The sequence below is a fragment of the Zonotrichia leucophrys genome, chromosome 10 (assembly GCF_028769735.1).
Source record: "Zonotrichia leucophrys gambelii isolate GWCS_2022_RI chromosome 10, RI_Zleu_2.0, whole genome shotgun sequence".
Lineage (NCBI taxonomy): Eukaryota > Metazoa > Chordata > Aves > Passeriformes > Passerellidae > Zonotrichia > Zonotrichia leucophrys.
In genome coordinates this window covers 9676064-9684654 of record NC_088180.1, presented here as the reverse complement: position 1 = coordinate 9684654, position 8591 = coordinate 9676064, and positions in this window count along the sequence as shown.

Here is an 8591-nt window from a genome sequence, read left to right as displayed (position 1 = left end):
GACTGCTGCAGAGAAGATGCTGCTTCTCTTGCTTTACAGAAAAAAACCAGATCATTTTGGTCTGGAAAGATTTAGGGATTTTCTTCTGAATCCTACTGTCCACCAGAGACAACAGTACAAAATTCCCTGTCTAAATTACTGGTGGCTCTTTCCTTACACAAGCCAACAGAAAGGGTTTTGCTATCAAGGTAAGTGGCTTCCTTGCCACTGCTTCTCTTCCTTGAAACATATCATTGGCTTACTCTTAAAGCTCCTGCACAGTTTTTTATTATCAGCTGCTTCATTTCAAAGTAGTTGTTTTTTGCTGGTGAGCTTTTTCTTTAATTGCTTTAGAGTACTCACAAGCCTGCCTTTCTGATGAGAATGAGTTCCCTGGTACAGCAACATGTTCACTGCACGGTTAGGAAAGCTCAGTCATGTGATTTCAGGATTTGAAGGTTTTGCTCTGCTCTGCTTTTACTCTGTGTTCAAGCTCTAATTCCCTTCTATAGGCACCCCCTCTCCATGCATAGCTGAAGCAAAGCCAGAGCTTTGATTTTACTGAAGGCTTAATTCCACTTAGTTTGCTGAGAAGTTATTGAGTGAGGGTGCTGCACTCGCACCCTCCTTGCCAAGAGCACCCCTGGAGAGAGCAGCAAACAGAAACCCCCTCAGTGTCCCAGCATGAGGAACCACGTGCTGCCTGTTCTGTGTGCTTGACCCAGCACAGAAGCACAGCTGCCAGAGCAGGCTTTGGGCTCAGCATTGCTGGCTGCCAGCTCTGGGCTATTGCACCGTGACACAGCATTCTGTGAAGCTGGGGTCAGGCAAACATCAGTGCACATTTGATGTGTGCTTCTGCATTTTTTGGCTGTGTTAAGGTAAATGTCTACTCTCTGGTAGTAAAAATAATGAATAAATAAATGTTTCTGAGCTTCTGGAGGAGAGAGATGGGTGACTGTTTGCTAGTCAGGTTGCTAACACTGATGCTCCACCGGGGATGTGCTGAAGGCTGCTAGGGCTGCCTGAGCACAGGCCTTGGAAAGGGTAAGGGAGCATCAAACTGCAGCAGCTGCAGCTCCTTTCCAGCGATCATAATCTGGTGTGAACTGGCTACACTGCATCTGAATGTCCCACACAGCTCAGGACAGGCAGTTGGGTTGCTGCCCAACAAAGCAAAAGGAGGTTGGGCTGTCTAGAGGCGTGACTCCAGCTGAGTCACAAATGTTATTCTTATGGTGCAATTTAGGGAACAGGTGGGAGAGAAAATGTTAATTGGAATCAGCTGCTGTATCTCCACAGAACAAGCACTCATTTTCTTGAGAGGAGAGTGGGACTTCAGTACAAGACCAAGGACTTTTTCTATAAGCAGGGAGTTTGCTTAGGATTGTTTGAAAGTTTTTTTCTTCTACCTTTTTCCACAATTTGAGCAGACAGACCATGGATAGCGAGGGGAAAAAAGCAGGTGGGTTTATCAGAACTTAAGGGCAGCATTAGTCCTTGTTGGTAGGATCAGTCCTTAGACAAAAGAGATATGAGAATGGCATGATGAATTCATGACTAGCTTAAAATAACAACAAAAATTATTATTGTGTGGTGTGGGGTCCAGTCTTTTTGAGGGAAGGAAAGAGTGGTATAGATCCTTGTAAGGAATCTGTGGTTAACTTAGGTATAGGTAATCACACCTGTGTAGGAATCCTGAGTTTCTCTGCCTTCCTTTTTTATAAACACACTTCCAATCTTTCTTTTAACTCATGCTGCAACCTACTGCTTTAATCACAGTGATTAAAACAGATCAGTGTCTGCATCATCCTTGCCTTGTGGGTTTGGTTTTGGGGATTTGTTTGAGATTTTGTTTTTGGTAGAGCTCTGTATAAAAATATTCTGGTCTGTGTTTAGATGAGGGTGCTTAGACAGCCCCAGGGCTGATATGAGTGTGGTTTGGTGTTGGCTGTCCCTCAGTGCTCTGGCTCCTACCCCAGGATGTAGAGCCTGTGCACAGCTGTGCTTTTCTTGTGTGACAGCCTGTGCATGCACACACCACTTATGCTCCCAGTCACAAGGCCTAATGTGCTGGGAAACAAAATAAGTGAGGATGTTTTCATCCTCAGAACATACCCCAAACCTCAGTGTTGTGAGAACCTGGTGGTATCCCTGTTTGGCAGAGAAGAAGTTGAGGATGAGCAGGGCACTGAGTGCCTGGCCCGCTGCTGCAGTGGGAGGCTGCACGAGGGCTGTTCAGGAGGTCAGTTTCCATTCTCTTCTGGTTGTGTAGCTCCTGTAGCATCTCTGGAGTGTTAAATGGTGGCCTTTAAAAGAGCTGATAGAACAAATTCTCTTAGCCTGAGGTGCTCAGATACCACCCTAAGGTGATGAGATAAATGCTGTTGCAAAGTTAAAATGAGTCTCTCCAGTGTAACTCCATTATTCTTCATTTAAAAGATAAATATACCGTCATTGTCAGATCAGATATTCCCCTTTGTCAGCGTTTCATGGCTCACTTCCTGGGTCTAGATAGATTGATGATAGCTGTTTAATATTCTTTCCTCCATAACCACCAATTTGAGAGTTGCCAACTCTCATGATGGCTGCTGTTTTTCTTAAAGCATCAGCTTGATGTTCATTAGCCACACAAGAATCAGAGCTTGCTTTCTCTTTTTTTCAAATACATAGTTGTAAAGAAAGCTTGAAAAGAGGAATCTGAACATCTAATGCTGGAGGCAAATAAGCACATGACAATACTATTTTCAAGCCGATCTCATGACTTAGGAAAGGGGTGATAGGTTCATTCATGGTTTTAGAACAATGTCAAAGGGAAGGATTTGATTTCTGACCCTTAGCTCCAAGATCCAAATGCTCTTGCTGGGAAAATCTCTGAAGACCACTGGAAGATATAACTCAACTGCAATCCCTGGTGACAGCCAGGAAAGCTGCTGAGCTAAGGAATGTTTTGTGGTAGCTGGTGCAGGCTGATGGGAGTCAAAATTATTCTTGGTCTCCTTGCCTTTGTGTTCTGACCTTACTCATGTGACAGTTTTTGTTGACTCTAAGCTGTGAAGTTGTGAACACTGTATGTTTTCAGGTGGTCCATAATTAGACTGTGTTAATTATAGGTGAGCTAAATGCAGGGAGCTTCCAGTTTTTCAGCAGTGCTGTCTGCCTGCTTTCAGAAGAATGTGAGCAAAGTGGACATTTTTGGCACGTGGCCCATGGAAGCATTCAAATGACATAATAAGGGGAGGTGGGTGAGGGTGGGGAGCTGTTGAGATTGCTCTTCTGTGGGGTTTCAGTTGTGGAATATTTTTTGTGTATGCTGTGGAGTACAGGCCTCACCTGTGACAGAGTGGCTCACAGCCAGATAAAGGTGTATCTTATGGGTACCCACAATGTCAAAAAAGCTAAAAACCCCTTAGCAGAATGTTTTTGCTTGGTGGTTCTCAAGTGAATTCAAGTTCAAGGGAATGCCTGCTTAAAGGAGGGTGCACTATTTTTAGTTGAAGAAAATTGAATCTGTTCATTTTGGTGCCTGGGGATTTCTATTTTCCCAGCAATTCAAGTGTATAAAATTGCACCTTCCATCTTGAGGCCCAAAGACCTCCATCACTTCATGTGCTGCCTATGTGGTAAAGTTCTACAGCAGTTCTCATGGTCTTAGCTTGCTCACCAGGTGGTTTGTTCATCCATTTAGGACATGGAAGGAATCTCTCAAACTGAAAATGAAACATGTCTCAGATTAAATGTTGTTGAGATTTAAGATAGAACTTCTCCAGTATTATTTGAGTGCTCCTCCATGTTAACTGCTTTCCTTTGTTACGAGTTCTCATTAGGACAATTGAAATCTTGTGAATGTCAGTGTTTGTGGTATCATGAAACGGAATGGTTTCATCATGAAACTGATGATGGGTAACTAGCTTGATCACAACAGAAAATCTTGCCACAAAGGCTTGCTACACTTATATATAAATACCAATACGTATACCAAGAGAGCAGGCCTATTGCTAGCCAGTAATAAGGCTGTAGAGAAGTTTCTTTATGTAGCTCTTGTTTTGTTCTCAATAGTGCCTTTAGAACATCTTAAGGCTGTGAAGCTCAGAAGATTGCACACAGTCTAAAAAGATTTCAAATAGAGCCAGCCTGCTTCAAGAACCTAAATCAGGTGTTTCAGTGCAGGATGACCAAAGAGCAGAGCAAAATGATGAGGTTTGTGAGGCCATCCCATGGATAACAGTAATATTGCACCATGATCACTTCAGGTTGCTCTGTTCCATCCCTCAGGGGTTTATGAATAGCCCAAATACACATTCACTTCTATTCCTACACTGTTATGCCAGGGCATCAGGTAAATACACCACAGCACATACATGGGAGTAGATACTGGCAATGAGTGAGTCATGGACTTCTTTGCTAACACCTTGGGGGGCCATTTTCTTGATTGTTTTGCTTTCCTTCTCTCCCTCAACTACTCAAAGTCTTGTTTCTGTGGACTAAAGAGAAACAGAGCAGAAAACTCCTTCCTTGCCTGCAATCTCTCAGCTCCTGTTTTCTGCCAGGTTTGTGCACCAAGGAGTTCTGGTTTCTCAGTGACTTTTGCTTCCACTTGCTTTCCTCTTCCTGTTGACGCAAGCACTTCAGTTGTTGTGCGTGTACATACACTGGAGTAGAAGTTTGTTTTTTCCTCTTTGAAGTCCATGTTTGCTCTGAATTTTTTTCCTTCAGTTCTTGCTCTTGGCTTGGCTTCATCTGCTACCTGCTGTCCTTTCAGGGTAAATTTCTTGAAGCATTTTGGAGAGCAAGATGTGAGTTGAAGGCTATGTCTCACAGCCTTTTTGGTCTCAGTGCATCTGCTGAGTTTGTTGAAGTTTTGCTGATTTTCATTGCATTTGTAATGAAACAATCCAGCTGCTCTGGCAGCTTTCAGTTGACCTTGAAGTTTCAAGTACTTTGGAATTTATATTCTACATATATAAAATGGAAAATATTATTCTTATGATTAAAAATATTATTCTTATGGTTATTGCCTGCAAGTTCTGTAATCTCAGTGATATCTCAGGAGATAAAATAAACTCTCAGGACATAAGTGTCTGTATAAACCACATCCAATCATGTTTTCTGCAACACAATTGCTTCTTTTCATGTATTCCTATAACTGAACAAGCATTAGAAAAATAATTATTATTGACATACTAGGAAAGGGACACATTCAATTCTATCTTATAGGCTACCAAGTTATTTCACCAGGTAGCATCAGCATGTACTAACATTATTTACAATGTAATAGATGTTGTTGATTTGAGGATGTTTCTCTGTTTCAGAAATGGATTGCTACAAGGCAGTGTGTTGCAAAATTCGACTTGTGTGTGTTGGGTTAGGTTACTGTGCATCTGTCTAGAGAGTTCTTTGATTTTAAAGCACCTTCAGTTTTTGGTGCAGTAACTGTGGTGCTAAACCTTTGTTACTTTGTGCGTGTTGTGAGATGTTCATGTAAATTCTCTCTTCCTCCCTTCACTCCTGTGTAGCCTTAGGGGTGAGGCTGACAAGGAAAAAATCAGCTTGGCTGCTTTTTGGATGTGCTTTTGCTGAGGCGAAGAAAATAAGAGTGCAGAGTTTTCTCAGGGCAGAGACCTTTGTTGCAACCTGGCTGGACAGTGGAGCATGAGCCTGTTCTGCAATGAATGGGGGGTGTTTGGGGCATCAAACTGAAGAGAACCTTCTGGCAAAGCATAAATGAACAGCTGCATGCCAAAAAGGTGGTCTAGATAGATAGCTCTGTGAACCTGGAGTTTAGGAAAACTGGCTGAAATTCAACTGGAACTTCTTGGTAAATCAGTTCTCTCAGTTTATATTTTGGGTAGAGTTAATGCAAATTATATTCTGACTAATATACAAGTTCTGCATATGTGCAGATGCCTGCCTTTCCTCTGGAAATACTGTAATGTTTACAGGAGGACAAAGGAACAAAATCAATTCTGTGCTTCTGCAGAGGAGATGACAGAGCTATGACTGCTCAAACTGAGCAGTGCAGACAAGTAAAGATAGAATTATTGCAGTCTTTGAGAGTGTGTCTCTTTAGAGAGCTTTGGTGCAGCCCCCTCTGCTTCCTCATGAGACATCACCAGAAATGCAGTTTGTGTTTTGTCAAAGGACTGAGCGTCTCCAAAGCTGACATAAACTTCTGTGGAGTTCCAACTGATTCCTTCACAATGCTAGCTTTAAAAGGCTCCACTGTGAAATGGAGAATATTTAAAACCTCATGCATTTTATAGTAATCCTGTCATTGCTGTATATGCTAGAACATAATGTTTTCAATATTGTAAGGCAACTTTTAAGTTTCTATCAGACCTTAAAAAATGAACATATTGATGCCTTAATTGCTAGCACAGAATATATAGATAATACTGTATCTTTCACAAGAATCATGTTCTGCTGACAGAAGAACTGATGTGATAGAGCTGAAACTTTTTCCCTCAGGATACAAAAATTATTATATCCTTCTGTTGCTAAAGCAGAAATCTCATATTCTCACATATCATGAAATCTAAAAGCTTCTAGCTTATGCATCTGTTCCCTGGCCACTAGAAACATCATTTCATTGTAGTAATTTGTCACTGATAAACATAATCAATGACCATGGAAACAATGTGCACAGTATATGCAAGTTTATATAACTTCTTTCATGGGCCATTTTTCTTGTAAGCAGGGGATGGAAATGGCAGCCAGGTCTCCTGCTGGTGTTCTCTTTCTGCTATCCAAGAAAGCTGTTTCACTACTGACTAGTTTACTCACAGTAAATTCTTACAAACAACGATGACTTACCTTTTCCTGGATGACTTTTGGATGTTCCCACCTATTGCCAAAGATTTCTCAGCTAGAGTTTGCCTAAATGAATAGTTGATTCAGCATAACAGGCTGAAAGCCACCAGCTGGGATTAAAAAATAGTGGGGATATTGCAAATCAGCTAGAAATTGAATACTCTGTTGCTACTCTGTTAGTAACAACTGCAGAATGGTGAATCCAGTGGACCTACTTTCAGATGCTTTGGCTCTTATCCATTTTGTCCACTTTTGACCCTCTTCACTCTCAATTTGAGTGAGAACAGCTGGCTCAGAGGTTTTTGTAAATGTTGAGCCATGATTTTGCTTTCTTAAGTCTGTTGCTGCTGGATTTTACCTGCCACACTGAGAAACATGTCGTTAAATGGACTGGTTTTTCTCCACCCTTTTTTTCCATTTTTTCCCATTTCTTTGAAGAGGAGCAGTCATGAGAGCTTCAGCTTTGTGAACTGCCTCCACACTTTTGGCTGGAAATACATCTTGATTTTTTTAGTGTTTGACAAACTTGGGCTGGGTTTAGACTGTGTGAAGCCTCTCATTTTATTTTTCTGGTGTTTATGCCCACTGAAGCCAAGTCAAAATCACTTGGGACAAGGAATGGCTTTAGATGGGTTCTTGGATTTTCCTGTGAACTGGTCTTGGAACCAGAACCAGTCATTTTCTAGTTAGAGGAAACTGATTTTTTTTTTAAATTCTGTATGATGCTTATTTTGATTCTCTGGCAGAGGGGTGTATTTATGTCCTAATGAGTTGATGCTGTTGGTAACATACCTAGCACAATCTGTAAACTTTAAGACAGGACAAGCAATTGGCAGTAGAAGACTTAAGGCTTTTAAAATCTCTTACTGAGAACAGTTTTTCCCTAGTGCTTTCTGATCTAAATATTCTTTCAACGTTGAAGCAATAAAGTAAATGATGTAAACATAAACAGACTTTAAAAATATTCAATTTATTAATCCCTGAGATATTGAATACTGAATCTGCTTAATGGGATTTTCTGCTGTCCAAGAATTTAAAAATGTTATAAACACCAGTCTGGTTCCATAATTGTGAGTTTTTGACCTTTGGATGCTCAAGAGTTTCCTCAGCTTTCCCCCTGCTGCTCTGAATAGGCCCTGCTATGGCTGCCAGCCTCACAGAGTGTCTTGGTTACTCTAAGGTGCCAATTCTGATGAAGATAACAAATATTTCAGCAACTGAGTTGAGCATTTAAGTTATTCTCATTATTTGTGGTGTTTTGATTTTTTTTTAATAATCTGTTTCTACTCTCAACCCTGTTTGGAGCAGAACAGCACTATGGATAGGACCTTGTTTGCAGCAGGAAATTGTGAGCTGTTAGCATCTGTTAGAGCCATGAGGCCATTTCTGTGCAAATCAGCTTACTGCTGTGAAGTTGTGCCAATTCTGACCAAACCACAAAGGGATTATTAAATATTCTGAAAGGTTTCATTGAATTCCTACATGCCTCTTTACCATGCTCCCTGCTTCCCAGGTTCTAAACGGTAAAAGCCAGCCACAGGTCAGATCCAGTAGCTCTAAAGTACTTTGGCAGTCATCTTTGAGCAGATGTAGAGCTTAGGGAAGAGAGTACAGTTGCAAACTTGCACAAACAAAAATGTTCTTGCATTTGTCTTCCAGCACAACTTAGAACACTTCCCCCTCTCTCCCTGCTCCCACGTCCCCCACTTTAGCAAAGTCTGCATTTGGGAGTACTACAGATTTTTCTGTCTGAACTAAGAAAATAGAAATGTGCCTGTGCCTGCACCCAGATCTGGGACCAA